General features: G+C 41.7%; 1 protein-coding gene across 3 annotated transcripts in view; it reads left to right on the forward strand.

The window, feature by feature from the left end:
• LOC132160759 (voltage-dependent calcium channel subunit alpha-2/delta-2-like) overlaps positions 1–17,407 on the forward strand; it is a 302,784-nt gene that overhangs the window by 236,514 nt on the left and 48,863 nt on the right. The window lies entirely within an intron of this gene.

Here is a 17,407-nt window from a genome sequence, read left to right on the forward strand (position 1 = left end):
CCAGAGGCAAGCCTCCGTTACACCTACTCGGCATCCATTTTCACGTCTTTCTCGCGCTAATCGAAACACATCACATGACCGCTCGTTTACCTCGCAAACCGGAGCGCAAGCCCAAGCCCGCGTAAAATGATATAAATTAAGCCCGAACCCGTCGGGTCCCATCCAGCTCGGACAAAGATCTTCAGCTCTAAATTGTAGTTCAATAAAGGCCTGAGTGATAACCTCTCCACCTCTCTGTGGCTCACGCTGCTAATTTGGCTTAGAGCACAGTGAAGGAGGAAGAGGAAAACAGCATTAAAATAATCAACAGGGATTAAACATCACCATGACAACAGAGATGTCCTGACCATAGACTGTATAAAAACATGGACGTAGTGTCCGTGACGTCACCCGTAGACTCTTGAAGTGTGTTTTTGAAGTTTAAAGTGTGCGAAGCGGGCCGTCGCCATCTTGGCAGCGCGTCACCGCGCGACTCTCCCGGATAATCAAAAATGGGCAAACAGGCGGGAGCTACTTGCTGAAGCCACGCCCACCTAGCACGACGGCAGTGACAGCAGCAGCAATCCACCTGTCACTCAAGGGGCCACACCCTTAATTATGCAGAAATTTAAGACTTAATATAATTTAAACGGATGAGTTATAAAAAAATTCACCCCCCTCACAGTTGTCATGAAGGGCATAATTAGCTATTTAGACCAAAATCTTTTTTTGCACCAGCTTGTAAACTTGTTTTTTCTGCTGTAAAGTTGGGCATTTTAACATGGGGAGTCTATGGGACTGACTCCCTTTTGCAGCAAGCCTCAAGTGGCCAGTCGATGAATTGCAGTTTTAGTCACTTCCTTATTGGCCTCACGAGAGAGAGCGGGAGGTTGGCGCTCGGTCCTAACCTGACTCTCGGAGGGTGGGTTAGGAGTTCAACGGATAAACACATCTAGATAAACCAGAAACAGAGAGCGGAGCTTGTAGATAGTCCTGCAAAGTAAATTTAACTGGAGAGGGAAAAAACTGAAACCCTACCTGCTTCACTTCAGCATGGTAAAATCACTGTAAGTGGCTTATTGCTTTCAGAAATCCAAAATCAAATCCAAAATTGTCCCTGTTTACTTTATTAATGGATATGTTATTACTACTCTATTACTGGGTCTGTCAGAGATGGGTCCTCATAAGTGACAGACTTTTGCTCTACATAGACTAGATTGCTGTAATGAGCATGAACACACAAATGTATAATAAAATAGTCCCTTTTTATTAAATTGTTTTTTTATTTTATTTATTTTTTAAAGAAAACAACCAGCTAGTAAATGAATATAGTGCTTAGTCTAAAAAGAGATTTTTTTTTAAGAATAGAATTAAAATAGAGAGTGAAAAAAATTATAGTTACTGTTACAGTTACTGTCAAAACCGTTAATATGTTGTATTAAGAGCTTTGAATATATATATATATATATATAGAGAGAGAGAGAGAGAGAGAGAGTGGTTCCCTGTATTATTACATTACATTTAGCTGACACTTTTATCCAAAGCGACTTACAATTGCTACATATGTCAGAGGTCGCACGCCTCTGGAGCAACTAGGGGTTAAGCATCTTGCTCAGGGACACACTGGTGTCTTACAGTGGATTCGAACCCGGGTCTCTCACACCAAAGGCATGTGTCTTATCCACTGCGCCAACACCACCCCACTTTCACAGAGAGAAAGAGAGAGAGATACAGTGCAGACCAAAAGTTTGGACACACCTTCTCATTCAAAGAGTTTTCTTTATTTTCATGACTATGAAAATTGTAGAGTCACGCTGAAGGCATCAAGGGCTATTTGACCAAGAAGGAGACTGATGGGGTGCTGCGCCAGATGACCTGGCCTCCACAGTCACCGGACCTGAACCCAATCGAGATGGTTTAGGGGTGAGCTGGACCGCAGACAGAAGGCAAAAGGGCCAACAAGTGCTAAGCATCTCTCGGGGAACTCCTTCAAGACTGTTGGAAGACCATTTCAGGTGACTACCTCTTGAAGCTCATCAAGAGAATGCCAAGAGTGTGCAAAGCAGTAATCAAAGCAAAAGGTGGCTACTTTGAAGAACCTAGAAGATGACATATTTTCAGTTGTTTCACACTTTTTTGTTATGTATATAATTCCATATATAATTCCACATGTGTAATTCATAGTTTTGATGCCTTCAGTGTGAATCTACAATTTTCATAGTCATGAAAATAAAGAAAACTCTTTGAATGAGAAGGTGTGTCCAAAATTTTGGTCTGTACTGTATGTCAGTGGTTTGCTTTGTGTTTTGAAAAGAGGAGTTTTTATTATTTTTTTTTTTTTTTATCAAATATAAATTCATGCCCCAGACACATTTTCTTGGTTTACATTAACAATGTAATCAGTATTATATTTATTAAAGCCAAGTATGAATAATAATGCAAGGCAGTTACAATTAAATAATATGCTTTATTAGTGAACTTATGTTCAGCTGTTTTTTTTTTTCAATTGTTAACTATGAACTATTTTTGTATTTTTTGGACCATGAGTCGTCAAAGCTCATTAAATATTGGACACAGAGATTTACTGAAAATTTCACCTAGCTGATTACTCACTAAAAAATCCCACAGATCATGCTTTCTGGCCATTTCAATTTTATTTTAACATAAAGTGTGTGAGTTGTTTACTTAGTTTTTTTAAGTGAATTTTCCCATTAACACCATGATGTTATTTATTCATGCACATGGAAACACACAAACACAAGAGCCAGGATTTATCGTATGAACCAATCACAGCCGATAATAACCATGATCATCATGCAGTCATATTGTGATGGAGGCATTGCCTCCTCTCTCATGACTTTCCCCCATTCATTCTCAATTACCCCCCACCAGTGGACTCAGGGGAGGCAAGAGAGACTAGTTAGTCTCTTATTTGAGTGAAATGAACTCATTCCATTTAATAAATTTGACTGTTAGGTTTTACAGTGTGAGAGTGGCTTTTTCCCCTCTAATAAATCAGAGCAGAACCACAAACGCAGTGTTTCTCTGTCACAGACAGGGTTGTGTCCCGTCAGAAACTCTCCACAGCTGCCTTTATCCAGACGCTCAGTCAGGCTTTAGCTGATGTATTGTGTGGTGCTGATGTGAGACCAAAGCAGAAACTTTCTGCTAATAGCAGCGGATCCAAGTGAAAATGTTCTGTGTGTGTGTGTCACTCTTTTTCATGCAGTAAATGGGCCGGAGTGTGTGTGAGTCCAGCTTTGGCGGCTCTGCCAGGCCTCCTTGGCCATTTATTGAGATTGAAAACATTTCCTTGCCCGCCTGTAATGAACCATTTTATGATTCATTATCCCGCCGATGAATTCCGCTGCCAAGTCTGCAAACTTTCTAATTAGCACAGGTCAAACAGCCACACAGTTTCCGTCTAATTATCGACGCCTATTACTGAATGGACACTGGAGGAAAGCTACAGTGAGGTGGATTGAGCGATGTTAGAGAAATACAACAGAAAAACTCCAGCGCTCGGATGTGGCTGTTTTATAATGAACGTCTCTTTTATGTTTAACTTCATCTCTTAGTAACACTTTACAAAAGGTTCCAAAATTGGACACAGATGCAGGTTACAGTGTGAGAACAATTTATTCAAAAAGTCCAAAAGAAAAAACTCCCTCCAACGAACTGAAACAGGCCGGGAAATAAGGGAAAAAGGTCCAACAGAAAAATAAGAGACTTCAATGTCCTTGCGTAAAAACACCCGGCAGGGGGCGCCCAACGGCGCGGCCGCGTAGAGAGTGGAGAGGGGAAGAAGACACGAGAGAGCCCGTAATGGAGCAAACCAAAACACTTCTGAGGAATGCAGGTGCCCAGTCTAGGAAATGAGGGAGGGGAAAAATAGAAAACAAAACCAGTAGCAGCAGACAATGGCACGACAGAACAAGACTAGCCAGAATGGCTACACATGGACTATAGTCAAACAACGATCTGGCACCGATTGGCGTGACAGACGGGAATAAATAGAGCAAGAGATGAACAGACATTGAAATCAGGTGAATGGAGTCAGCGGACATGACAGTACCCCCCCCCCTCCGACGGATGCCACCCGGCGCTGCAGGAAGGGGCTCACCTCGTCGCCGGTAGAAGTCCTCGACCAGTGTCCGATCCAAGATGTCCCGGGCCGGATCCCAGCTCCTCTCCTCTGGGCCATAGCCCTCCCAGTCCACAAGATATTGAAAGCCCCGACCCCTACGTCGGACATCTAGCAACTTCCGCACCGTATAGACCGGGGAGCCATCCACTAGACGGGGGGGAGGGGGGGTTGGGGCAGAGGGAACAAGATGGGAATGGAACACAGGTTTAACCCTGGAAACATGGAAAACAGGGTGCACCCGACCAAGCGTGGTAGGGAGCTTGAGCTGCACCGCCGCCGGACTCAGGACCTTGGTGATCCGGTATGGGCCAATGAACCTGGGTGCCAACTTGTGTGAGGCTACCCTGAGAGGCAGGTCTTTGGTGGAAAGCCATACCCTTTGACCACACACATAGCGGGGAGCAGGAGTCCGGTTGATGATCGGCCGCTGCTTTGGTCCGCCTATTAGCCTGGGCCAAGACCGCCTTAGCCCTCTTCCAGGTGCGCCGGACAAAAGCCAAAGCAGACGGGAGCGCAGCTTCGGGTTCCTGTGTGGGAAACAAGGGAGGTTGATAACCAACAGAACACTGGAATGGGGAAATACCTGTGGCAGAAGCCGGAAGGGAGTTATGGGCGTATTCTACCCAGGACAGCTGTTGACACCAGGAGCTGGGATTGTGGGATGCCAGGCAGTGAAGAGTGCGTTCCAAATCCTGGTTTGCCCTCTCGGACTGCCCGTTGGTCTGGGGATGGAATCCTGATGACAGACTTGTAGAGGCCCCGATCTGCCGACAGAACTCCCTCCAAAACCGAGAGACAAACTGGGGACCCCTATCAGAGACCACGTTGACCGGAAGGCCATGAATCCGGAATACGTGATCAACCATCACCTGAGCAGTCTCTTTGGCTGAGGGGAGCTTGGGAAGGGGAATGAAATGGGCCGCCTTAGAGAAACGGTCCTTCACCGTAAGAATGACGGTGTTACCCTTAGATTCCGGGAGGCCAGTGACAAAATCAAGGGCCAAATGTGACCAGGGGCGAGAAGAGATGGGCAACGGGTGGAGCAGACCAACGGGAGGCACATTGGAAGTCTTGTTCTGAGCGCACACCGAGCAGGCAGCCACGAACTGCCTGACATCCTTGGCCATGGATGGCCACCAGAATCGCTGACAGATGGCAGCCAGCAACCTCCGGATTCCTGGATGACAGACCAGCCTGGACGAGTGATCCCACTGGATTACTTCAGAGCGCAACTTGGTGGGAACAAACAGATTACCCGCTTGACCCCCCTTCGGCACAGGCCCCTTAAGTAAGGCCTCCTATACTCCTCTTTCGATGTCCCAAGAGAGGGATGCCACCACCACCCCTTTGGGAAAGATGGTTTCTGCTGACTCCTCCCCCCCCAGGAGCCTCGAAGAGACAAGAAAGAGCATCGGGCTTAACATTTTTGGACCCGGGCCTGTATGATAGGGTGAAATTGAACCAGCCAAAGAAGAGGGCCCAGCGAGCCTGTCGGGAGCTCAGCCTCCTGGCAGAACGGATGTACTCAAAGTTCTTGTGATCCGTCCAGACCAGGAAGGGCCGAGCTGCGCCCTCCAACCAGTGACGCCACTCCCTCAAAGCCAGCCTTACCGCCAGCAACTCCCGATTACCTATGCCGTAATTCCGTTCTGGGGGACTCAGGTGGTGGGAGAAAAAGGCACAGGGATGCACCTTTCCATCCTCGTGTGACCGCTGAAATAGGACCGCGCCCACACCGACATCTGAGGCATCCACCTCAACAATGAATTGACATTCAGGGTCTGGAATAGAAAAGACAGGAGCAGAGATAAAACGGGACTTTAATTTATCAAAGGCCTCCTGTGCCCCAGTATTCCACTTGAACAGTACCTTGGGAGAGGTGAGTGCCGTTAAAGGTGCAGCAATATGACCAAAGTTCCGGATGAACCGCCGATAGAAGTTGGCAAACCCCAGGAACCGCTGCAGAGCTTTACGAAAATCAGGATCTGGCCACTCGGCAATGGCCCTTACCTTACAGGGGTCTGCTTTGATCTCCCCCGCAGAAACAACGAACCCCAGGAACGGAACCGACTGGGCATGGAAGATGCACTTCTCCGCCTTAACATAGAGCTGGTTCTCCAGCAGCCGTTGTAACACCTGGCGAACATGCTGAGTGTGTACCTGCAGAGATGGGGAAAATATTAAGATATCATCAAGATACACGAAGACGAAGCGATTCACCATGTCTCTCAACACATCGTTAACCAGGGCCTGGAAGACAGCTGGGGCAATGGTCAGACCAAATGGTAGGACCCGGTACTCAAAGTGTCCCGTGGGTGTGTTGAAAGCTGTCTTCCACTCATCCCCCTCACGTATGCGAATCAGGTGATAGGCATTCCGAAGGTCTAGCTTGGTGAAGACCTTGGCTCCCTGCAAGGCAGATGACATAAGAGACAAGGGGTACCTGTTCTTAATAGTGATGTCATTCAGGCCTCGATAATCTATACTAGGACGCAAGGAGCCGTCCTTCTTCTTCACAAAGAAGAACCCAGCACCTGCAGGAGATGAAGAGGGTCGGATGAGACCGGCTTTGAGGGATTCATTAATATATTTGTCCATGGCCTCTCTTTCAGGGCCTGAAAGGGAAAACAAGTGACCCTTGGGCGGAGAAGTGCCTGGGAGGAGCTCAATGGCACAATCATAAGGACGATGTGGAGGTAAGGAGGTGGCCCGGGACTTACTAAACACCTGGCACAGGTCGTGGTACTCCACCGGGACCCCCTTCAAATCAGCAGCCTCCACCTGCAAGACAGGACACACGGACACAGGAAAAGAGGCAGCACCCAAACAAGACGCAAGACAAAACTTACTCCAAGACAAGACAGAGTTGCTGGACCAATCCACATGAGGGCCATGTTGCACCAACCACGGGTGCCCCAGAACTATGGGAGCACTCGGGGCTTCAAGAAGGTACAGCGTGGTAACCTCACGGTGTTTGCCCAAGACTATTAGATTGACAGGAGGAGTAACATAGGAGACAGTGGTGATCAAAGTGCCATTCAATGAACGGGTAGGAATAGGTTCAGGAAGAGGAATGACAGGAATCCCCCAACGGGTGGCTAGAGAGAATTCAATTCACCAAACTGAATTGAGACAGGAAGGAGAGTTCGAGAGGAGGGGGGATGCAATAAAGGGGTAGCGCTCACCTGGATCCCCCTCTTTACTGGTGAGCCTTGACTTTGAACGGGCAACCTGCTGCGAAGTCACCGGATTTGCCACAATACAGACACAGCCCTAGGATGAGGCGTTGCTGCTTCTGTTGAGGAGTGAGCCGAAGGCGCCCCACCTGCATAGACTCAGGCTCAGTGGTTTCTGTGGGGGAAACAGGTGACGACTCAGTCCTCCAGGGTGGACGAACTGCCAGGCGCTGACGGCGGCGGCGAAGGCGACCCTCGATCCGCAATGCCATATTAACAAGATCGTCAAAGTCACGTGGCAAGTCCTGAGTGGCCAGCTCATCCTGGATGTCATCCTCTAGCCCTGCACGGAACATAGCATGACAGGCCTCCTCATTCCAATCGCAGGTAGCTGCCAGAGTCTTGAAATGAATCGCATAGTCCGTCAATGAGCGACCCGTCTGACGGAGCCGTGCTAGCTGGTCAGCCGCTTCCTGACCTCTGGCAGAGCGGTCAGATAGCCTCTCCATCTCCTGGAAGAAATCCTTGAAAGAGGCACAACAGGGAGCTTGAGTCTCCCAGACGGAGGTTCCCCAGTCTCTAGCCTTGCCAGTTAGAAGAGTCAAGACAAAAGCCACTTTGGACATCTCAAGCGCTAATGTGCGTGGCTGCAAGGCAAACACCACAGAACACTGGGACAAGAAGGCCCGGCAGGAATTGGGGTCCCCATCATAGGGTGGTGAATTAATTCAGCGGGGCTCAGGCTCATGGCGAGGAAGATGGTGAGCTGCACCACCCTGTGCAGCCTCTCGTTGCAGCTCTTGGATGCGGGTGGTCAGCTCAGCCACTTGGTTGGCTAGGAACTCCACCTCCCTTGTGGTGTTCGTCAATCTGGCTTCGTGCTGGCCCAAAAGAACACCCTGCTGGGTGACTGCGGTTCTGACAGAATCTGCGCCTGTTGTGTCCATCTTGGCCAGATTGTTCTGTCAGGAACACAACTGGACACAGATGCAGGTTACAGTGTGAGAACAATTTATTTAAAAAGTCCAAAAGATAAAACTCCCTCCAACGAACAGAAACAGGCCAGGAAATAAGGGAAAAAGGTCCAACAGAAAAATAAGAGACTTCAATGTCCTTGCGTAAACACCCGGCAGGGGGCGCTCAACGGCACGGCCACATAGAGAGCGGAGAGGGGAGGAAGATGTGAGAGCCCGTAACGGAGCAAACCAAAACACTTCTGAGGAATGCAGGTGCCCGGTCTAGGAAATGAGGGAGGGGAAAAAATAGAAAACAAAACAAAACCAGTTGCAGCAGACAATGGCATGACAGAACAAGACTAGACAGAATGGCTGCACATGGACTATAGTCGAACAACGATCTGGCACCGATTGGCGCAACAGGCGGGAATAAATAGAGTAAGAGATGAACAGACATTGAATTCAGGTGAGTGGAGTCAAACAATTAGAAGCGGAAACTGTAGTAATGAGGGGGAGGGAGGAGCGCCACAGATAGGTGCAAGACGAACGATCAAAACCAAAACAAAACACCATGTGCACACGAAATGCAGTCATATACAAAAACACACACACACCGAAGAACGGGGTGATCAGACAGCGGACATGACACCATATGTTAACATTAAAAAAATATATTTCTGAAAGAATTTATTAGTCTTAGTTAGTTTCACCAATTACTAATAAATTATTTAAACCAATAAATGTTTTAAACTGAACCAACAATACACATTTTTTAAAATAACGTTAACAGATAAATAACAACTTTTACTAATAAAAATAACTTATAATAAAAATATTGTTAATATTACTAATAATAAATGCTGCAACACATGTATTGCTCAATGTTAATGTTATTTAATTTATTAACAAAATTTAACTCATCTAACATGAACTGCCAATAAATAGTTACATTTTTTTAACTAATGTTATCAAAGATTAATTATTACTAGTACTAATATTGTTAATAGTGCTAATTATAAATGCTGCAACAATTAGTTAACACATTTACTAACATTAACTAATGGGACCTGAACTAACCTGAACGAACAATGAATAGTTTTATTTTTATTAACAAGCATTCAAAAAGATGAATAGCTACTATTACCAATAAAAGTGTATTAAAAAATATTGCTAATATTGATAATAAAAAATGCTGCAACAAATCTATTGCTCGTTGTTAATGTTATTGAATCCATTAACTAACATTAAATAATGGGACCTGAACTAACAATGAACAGTTTTATTTTCATTAACAAACATTAACAAAGATAAATAACTCCTGCTACGAATAATAAATGCTGTTAATATACTGTCAGTACTGTTAATATTAATAATAATAAATGTATTGCTCATTGTCGGTTTATGTAAATTAATGCATTAACTAACATTAAAAATAAATAGTTTATTATTATTATTAACACAGATTAACAAAGATTATCAAAGGCTTCTACAAATCAATTTATTAATTTATTAAGAAATTAATAATAATAACAAAACAATGTAAGAAATACTGTTAATTTTAATTATGAATGATTTAATTTAAACAAATACAATAAATATATTGCTCATTGTAAGTTAATGCATTAACTTATGTTAACCAATGGGAGCTTATAAGTGTTAACTATAAAAATTGTTAAACTAAATTTTGAAATAAAAATAGTTGTACAGTAAGAGTATAAAGATGTGGATGAGATCCCAGAATTAAATGTGAAGTATCTAAGTTTCAGTAATTTTGAGCACAAAACGTGAACTTAACCCAAAGTGTTAACCCACTTTGTTCACCTTTTTATCTCATCTTTTTCTAGGACAAGAGTGGGTGTGAGTGTGTGTGTATCCTTTTTCTACAGTAAAGATCCATAGTTTTACTGTAATAATGTTTGACAGTCTACCTGAAGTTGGTTTAGTTTGGAGTATATACATGTAAATGGATTGGTAATGCCTTTAAAGTTGCTGCATGATATACAGTATTTCAGATTAGTTCTAACATCCGTGTGAAGACCCTTCTGTCTGTTAGTCCACTCCTCCAGTGATGAAGACTATCATATCGTCAGCTCGACTCCAGCAGATTAGCTCAGCTGACACAGTCCTGACACATATGCTAATACAGATCAAGTTCGTTCGTTATTATCCCGAGCAAACGTCTTTGATTTTAATCCCCGCTGTAAGAAACTGTCCCCGTCTCAATTGTTGTTGGAGATTCTGTTGGAAATAATGCTTATTAAAGTGAAATTGAAAGACTAATTGTGTGTTTGGATGAAAGGACGAGGAGAAGCAGCTTGAACGAATTAGCACCTCCCGCGGATGAGGACGACCGTTTTTCACCGTTCCTCTCAGAGAAGGAAAAACAAACCAAGAACAGATGAGTGAGAGGAAGACTGGTTTGATTGTAACCTTTCAGATGCCATCTGTGGGGAATAAAATATCAAGACATGCAGGTTGACACCAAAACTAGCACTTAATTTTTAATTCAGTGACTGATGACTGATTTTACACAATACATTTCAAAATAAGACCAGGAACATGTAAATATAAAAAAGAAAATTTACTGTAATAAATGTTAAATGTATAAATGTATATGTATAAATAAATGTAATAAATGTTAAATGTATAATAGTAAAAAACAAAAAACAAATTTCAAGTTGTCTTTATTTTAGACAAAATAAGACTAGGAGCATGTAGATATAAATTATAACCAATTTAACTGTAATGCATTTTGAACCATAAGTGATCGCTTTCAATGTTTATTTTATTTTATTATTTTATTTTCCTTTTTTACAAAATAAGACAATGAGCATGTAAATATAAAATAAAAAATCTATTATAAGCTATTTTAATTTAATCAACTGTAGTTTATTTATTTAACCATTTTGACACTTTATTTGCAGTCTTTCTTTCATCATGAATATTAACTGGTATTAATATGAGTTCATTTGGAATAATAATGTTTAAAGTGATTTATGAGAACAAACAACTGATTGTACGGTGTACTATAAGGCATTATGAATGGATTATAGTGAATTAAGAGTGCCATTATAATGCACTATATAATACTGGTTTCATAGGTAGTGTTAGATGACCTGTAATGGTGTTTTACATGCTTCTAGTTTGTGTACAGCCTGACCGTGTCATTACCAGGACTATCGGAGCCATGTCAATCACAGCATCTGTGTGCGTGCCAATCCAAAATTTCATTTTCTTCCCTCTGCTGGAAGCCAGATATAACCGAACCCCCTTTGAGATGAAGAAGTGGGACTGCTATAAACTGGATTTGAAGTGGTTTTCTCTTCAGCACCTCCTCCTCCTCGCTCCACATGCTCGTCCTGCTCAGTGAAGGGGCACTATCGCTCTCCGCCACACTAATTAAAAACCTTAACGCAGCTAACGCCTTCCTTCATTCACCAGCACATTCACAAATTATATATCCGGTGTTTATTGGTTACAGTATCATTTTAATTAAAGCTTTTTCCCCCTTTCCATTTTCTGCCAACTGTTCTGAGATTCAGCGCTCTGTAAGCAGTCGTTTATTCCTGTTGTTCTAGTGGGAGCCTTTGTAAAAAGAAGAAGATGAATACTGTATGTGGTTGGTTTTTGCTGTGGTTTGTAGGGTTCTTGTTGTGTTGTTCTCCATCACCTGAGGTCAGTGTGTGTGTGTGTGTGTGTGTGTGTGTGTGTGTGTGTGTGTGTGTGTGTATGACGTATGATCCGCTGCTCTGACAGACCGCTGACACTGATAGCAGATGTGTCTCGTCGTCTCTGGCCTTGATGTGCTCTGGTGTGGATGAGATGTGGATGCTTCAGTTTAAGAGCTGTGAATGTGATTGTGTAGCAAACACAGAATGGGAGAGTATGTGTAAAGTTTTAAGTTGTTAAACAGCAAAATTGACAGTAAGATTGCATGATTGTATCAAAAAAAATGTATGTCTGAGTTGCATTGAATGATAATTTTGTAAGCATTTTTTTTTCTATAAAGTTGTACATGATGTTCTCATAATTTTGCCAAATGAAAGAAATGAGAGGTGGCTGACTAGTTCTAAAACTTCTTCAAACAGAGAATAGTTGAAAAAGTTTTTAAATTAATACAAAATGATGTACACATGTACACATTTATGGATGTTTTTCATGACACTCAATGACACATTGCAAGCACAATAAAATATAAAGCATAAAAAAACATTTAGCATAAAAATTTATAACATAAAACAGATAAAAAATAAGCTCACCTAAAAAAAATTGTTGTTGATTTTAAAATTATTAAATATTGTTAAAATTGTTATTATTTAAAGGGTTAGTTCACCCAAAAATGAAAATTATGTCATTAATGACTCACGCTCATGTTGTTCCAAACCCAAGACCTCCGTTCATCTTCAGAACACAGTTTAACATATTTTAGATCAACACTGCAATGTAGTGTTCGAACCAGTTCACCAAATCGAACTGAATCATTTGAAACGGTTCTTGTCTCCAATAAGCATTAATCCACAAATGACTTAAGCTGTTAACTTTTTTAATGTGGCTGACACTCCCTCTGAGTTCAAACAAACCAATATCCCGGAGTAATTAATTTACTCAAACAGTACACTGACTGAACTGCTGTGAAGAAAGAACTGAAGATGAACACCGAGCCGAGCCAGATAACGAACGAAAGATTGACCCGTTCTAAAGAACCGGTTGCATCGTTTTTCGGATCACCAGTACACTGAACCGAGAACCGTTTCTTTCAGACGCGTCCGATTTGAGAACCGAGTAACTGATGATACTGCGCATGTGTGATTCAGCGTGAAGCAGACTGACACACAGAGTGTCTGAACCGAACTGATTCTTTTAATTTGATTCTGTGCTAATGTTATGAGCGCGGGTAAACCGAAGGCTTGAATGAAGGGCAATCATCGCCAATGACGTCATTACGTCGAGTGCAAAAGAACTGGTGAACCGGTTTTCATGTTTCAATGGAGGGACAGAAAGCTCTCGGACTAAATCTAAAATATGTTAAACTGTGTTCTGAAGATGAACTTTATGTGCACATGTTTGTAACTACAGATTTGTATATGGTCCATCATTCAGCAGCTGCACTGAACAGCTCTCATCCAGCACATGGAACAGCTCTCATCCAGCACATGGAGTCCTGTAGGGCTGTTTTGCTGAGTAATAAGCATGACGGGATCGGTTATAAAGGATTTCTGGCTCTCAGCACACCCCATAAATCGGCCTCGTAACCCGGGCCGCTCCTGGTGTGCCGCTTTGCATCATAACAGACCGAGCGTTCCGCACAACCGCTGCTCTTCAAAGTGTCTGAGGGATTGTGTGTGATGGATTCTCACACACGCTCTTATTTTGAAGGATGGTCCCCATGTAGTTCCACCCTGCCACACACAAATTCTCCCTCAAAGGATATTTTTCTTTCTATCAATTGTCCAGCGCATGTCACGTCCTCGGTAAATAAATCAACCGGACCTTTGTTTTGCGTCTGTTTTCTTATCTACCCTGCCCTCGTAATTCTGCTTAGATGACCTGTGCCTGACAGCCCTGTGTGTGTGTGTGTGTGTGTGTGTGTCTGTATGTGTGTGTGTGTGTGTGTGTGTGTGTGTGTGTGTGTGTGTGTGTGTTGTGTGTGTGTGTTTGTTTGTGTGTGTGTGTGTGTGTGTGTGTGTGTGTGTGTGTGTGTGTGTGTCAGCTGCTGTACTCTCTGGTTTGATTGAATCTGCATATGCCACCCTGTGTGTGTCTGATAATGCTGTAAACAGTGTGTGTGGGAGCCTACCGCTGTATCCTTGACTCAAAGACACACATTAAACATTAGATACTTAAATATAAGAGTAAACATTATCTGGAGCAGAGCTGCTGATTTAGAATTTGTGCACTTTAACTGGTTGTTAGTAATGTTAAGTACTAACAAGATTTGTATTTCATACTGTTCTTTTGAACGTTCTGTTTATAAAAGAATCCTGAAAATGTATATGTATCAAAAAAATTAAACAGCACAACTGTTTTCAATAGGGCTGCACGATGTGTCGATTAAGCATCGATATCGCGATGTACGAATCCACGATAGTCACATCGCAGGATGTGCGATGTAGGCTGTCGTAGTTGATCCGTTATTCATTAACTGTACGGGCCAGCTGCTCCCCGGCCCTTGACGAATGTGATTCGTGGATTAATTGCACAGCTTAACTATCATAGAGTGAAAGTTTATCATTTGCATATTAGTTTTAGTTTTGCATTTTAGTTTTAAGTCCTGTCAGTTTAACAGGGCAGAGAGAGAGAGCGCTCGAGAGAGAACGCGTATAAGAGAGAGAGAGAGAGAGAGAGAGAGAGAGCCCCTCACCGTCTTCAAACAACACGAGCGCTGTCTTGCTTTCTCTCCCTCGCGCATATTAATCAATTGACACGATGGTGTCATTAAACATGAGAATGTAAGAGTGCTCACATATATATCGCAGAAAATAAAATATCGCAATGTCATTTTTTTCCCAATATCGTGCAGCCCTAGTTTTCAACATTGATAATAATCAGAAATGTTTCTTGGGCAGCATATCAGTATATGAGAGTGACACTGAAGACTGGAGTAATGATGCTGAAAATTCAGCTTTGCATCGCAGAAATAAATGACATTATAACGTATATTCAAATAGAAATCTGCTGTTTGTAATTAATTAATTTTTCTTTTCTTTTATTTATTTAATTATTTATTCATTTATTTTTTCAATCGCATCTCACTTAATGTGAACTGCATTGCATTATGTGATGCAGTCTCATGTTCTCTGGTTGCTTACATGCATGCATGCACATTTTGTCAAATGTAGTTGATCATCCAGTTATTCCATGCATACAAAAAAGTTAACATACTGGGAAGTGTATACATAATGCACACTGCAGAGATAGTATGAGGAGATGGCTAGCATGCTATTTCCAATGTCTCTGAAAATAAAGAAACATGTGCGGAGTGCAAGACAGACAGAAAGACAGAAAGACAGATAGATAGATAGATAGATAGATAGATAGATAGATAGATAGATAGATAGATAGATAGATAGATAGAACATGCTTGTGTGAGGAAGCAGAGATTAAGGAAGTGAATGAGAGATGTGTTAGTTCAATAAGAAGGATGTGAAGGGAAAGAGAAGAGGAAGAGATGGATGGAGGAGGATGTTTTCTGGCAGTGTCAGGTCAGTGTTTGCGCTGCGTGTCATGTAGGTGGGTAGCTGTGGATCGGACACTGGTGACGGAGGGAGCACGAAAGATGGAGAGACATTACTGACACGCTGAGCGTAACAAACAGAGACAGAGGGGAACAACAGAGTGCTGAGCGGAGCAGACAGCCGCAGGTACAGACAGACAGCAGAGAGTGAGACACGCTGCAAAAGTTTTACTTGCTCTTTGAGACAAACTGCAATAGACAAAAGTAGAGTAGGCTTGCAGAGAGCTGTCAGTGAAATGGAGCTAGTGCACATACTGTACGCCTGGGTCACAGTGTACGGAGGTGAGAAGATTTCAAGACACATCCGAATCTAATGTGTGCAGAAGATCCTGTCCACTGAGACTCTTTATGAAGAGCTGAGATATAAGTGCACATTAAACATTTGCTTAGTCTTCTAAGACTGTTGTTGGTTAGGCTGCTGGCTTTGTTTTCAAACCCAGTTGTGGTTTTGTATTTTTATAAAGGGCATTTTCTGCCTTATGATGGATTTATTAACTTTTTATGACCAAGCACAAAGACCTCTGAAATCAAAAAGATGTTTTTGTGGCTTTTAGATTAGTTCTGTTAGATTTAAGGTCATCTAAAAGCTAGTCTACTGCTAAACATTTATAAAGTATGCTACTGTTCAGAAGTTTGGGGTCAGAATTCTTTTTTTTATATATAATTGTATTCAGTGACATAAAAGACATTTATAATGCTAAAATGTTTTCTATTTCAAATAAATGCTATTCTTTTGAACTTTCTATTCATCAAGAAAATCAATATAAAATAAATATTAGACACAATTGTTTTGAAAATTCTGCTCTACATAACAGGAATTCATTACATTTAGAAATATATTCAAATGGAAAACAGTCATTTTAAATTGCAATTATTTCACATTATTACTGTTTTAATGTATTTTTGAGCAGAAGAGAAAAAAAATGAAATCTTTCAGACCCAAAACTTACTGAATGGTAGTCTTAACTTTAAAATGTACTGTTTTCCTCTTTAAGACCATAATGGAATGAAAGTGACCTGTTTTGACAGGAGTATATACAAATAATGTCCAATAACATGATCTCAAGCCGCATATAAAATGTAAAACAGGAAAGGTTTTGTTATTGTGTCTTTGGTTGTTCTTTTTGATACATTTTTGATGTTATATTGCATCTTTGCTTCTTTAAAGCAGCTGTAGATTCAGAGCTAGAGAATAAATAAGATCTTCTAGATCTTCTCCTATTGTAAAACCTTTCCTGGTTTCTCCTTTAAGAGTGTGTGTGGATCAGCAGCAAGCAGTTTCTCCTCATACAGTGATGACCTTGCACAACAGTCACAAGTGCTTCTCTGAATATTTCCATATTTATGGAGTTCTGATGTGTGTGTCTCTGTTATCAGAAATATCTGCTTTTTGTTTTTTGGATTGATATTGTTTGTGGATATAAGGAGATTTGTTTGTCAGTGGTTTAAAAGGCCATGTTCCCTTTCGGTTCGCATGTTCTTCAGCAGATCACCTCTATGGATTGTCTTAAATCAAGCAAAAACATGTTTTATAATAATGAATATTTTATTTTTAAGAAGCACATATACAATTGTAAAGAGCAAAATGTAAAGACATTTAGAAAAATGATGCAAAATTGTATAATAAGGATGAAAATTCAATTTAAATACGCTACGATTCAAATGTTTGAGATTAAGATATTTAAATGTCTTTCAAATAAGTTTCTTCTGCTCACTAAGGCTGCATTTATTTGATCAAAAATTCAGTAAAAACTGTAATATTGTGATATATTATTACAATTTAAAATAATTGCTTTCTATTTGTTAAATATATTTGAATTATAATGTATTCATTACATTAATGTTATTCTCTAATTCTTCCTGATGCAAAGCTGAATTGTCAGCATCATTACTCCAGTCCTCAGTGTCAGAAATC

Source organism: Carassius carassius, chromosome 17 (genome assembly GCF_963082965.1).
Source record: "Carassius carassius chromosome 17, fCarCar2.1, whole genome shotgun sequence".
Lineage (NCBI taxonomy): Eukaryota > Metazoa > Chordata > Actinopteri > Cypriniformes > Cyprinidae > Carassius > Carassius carassius.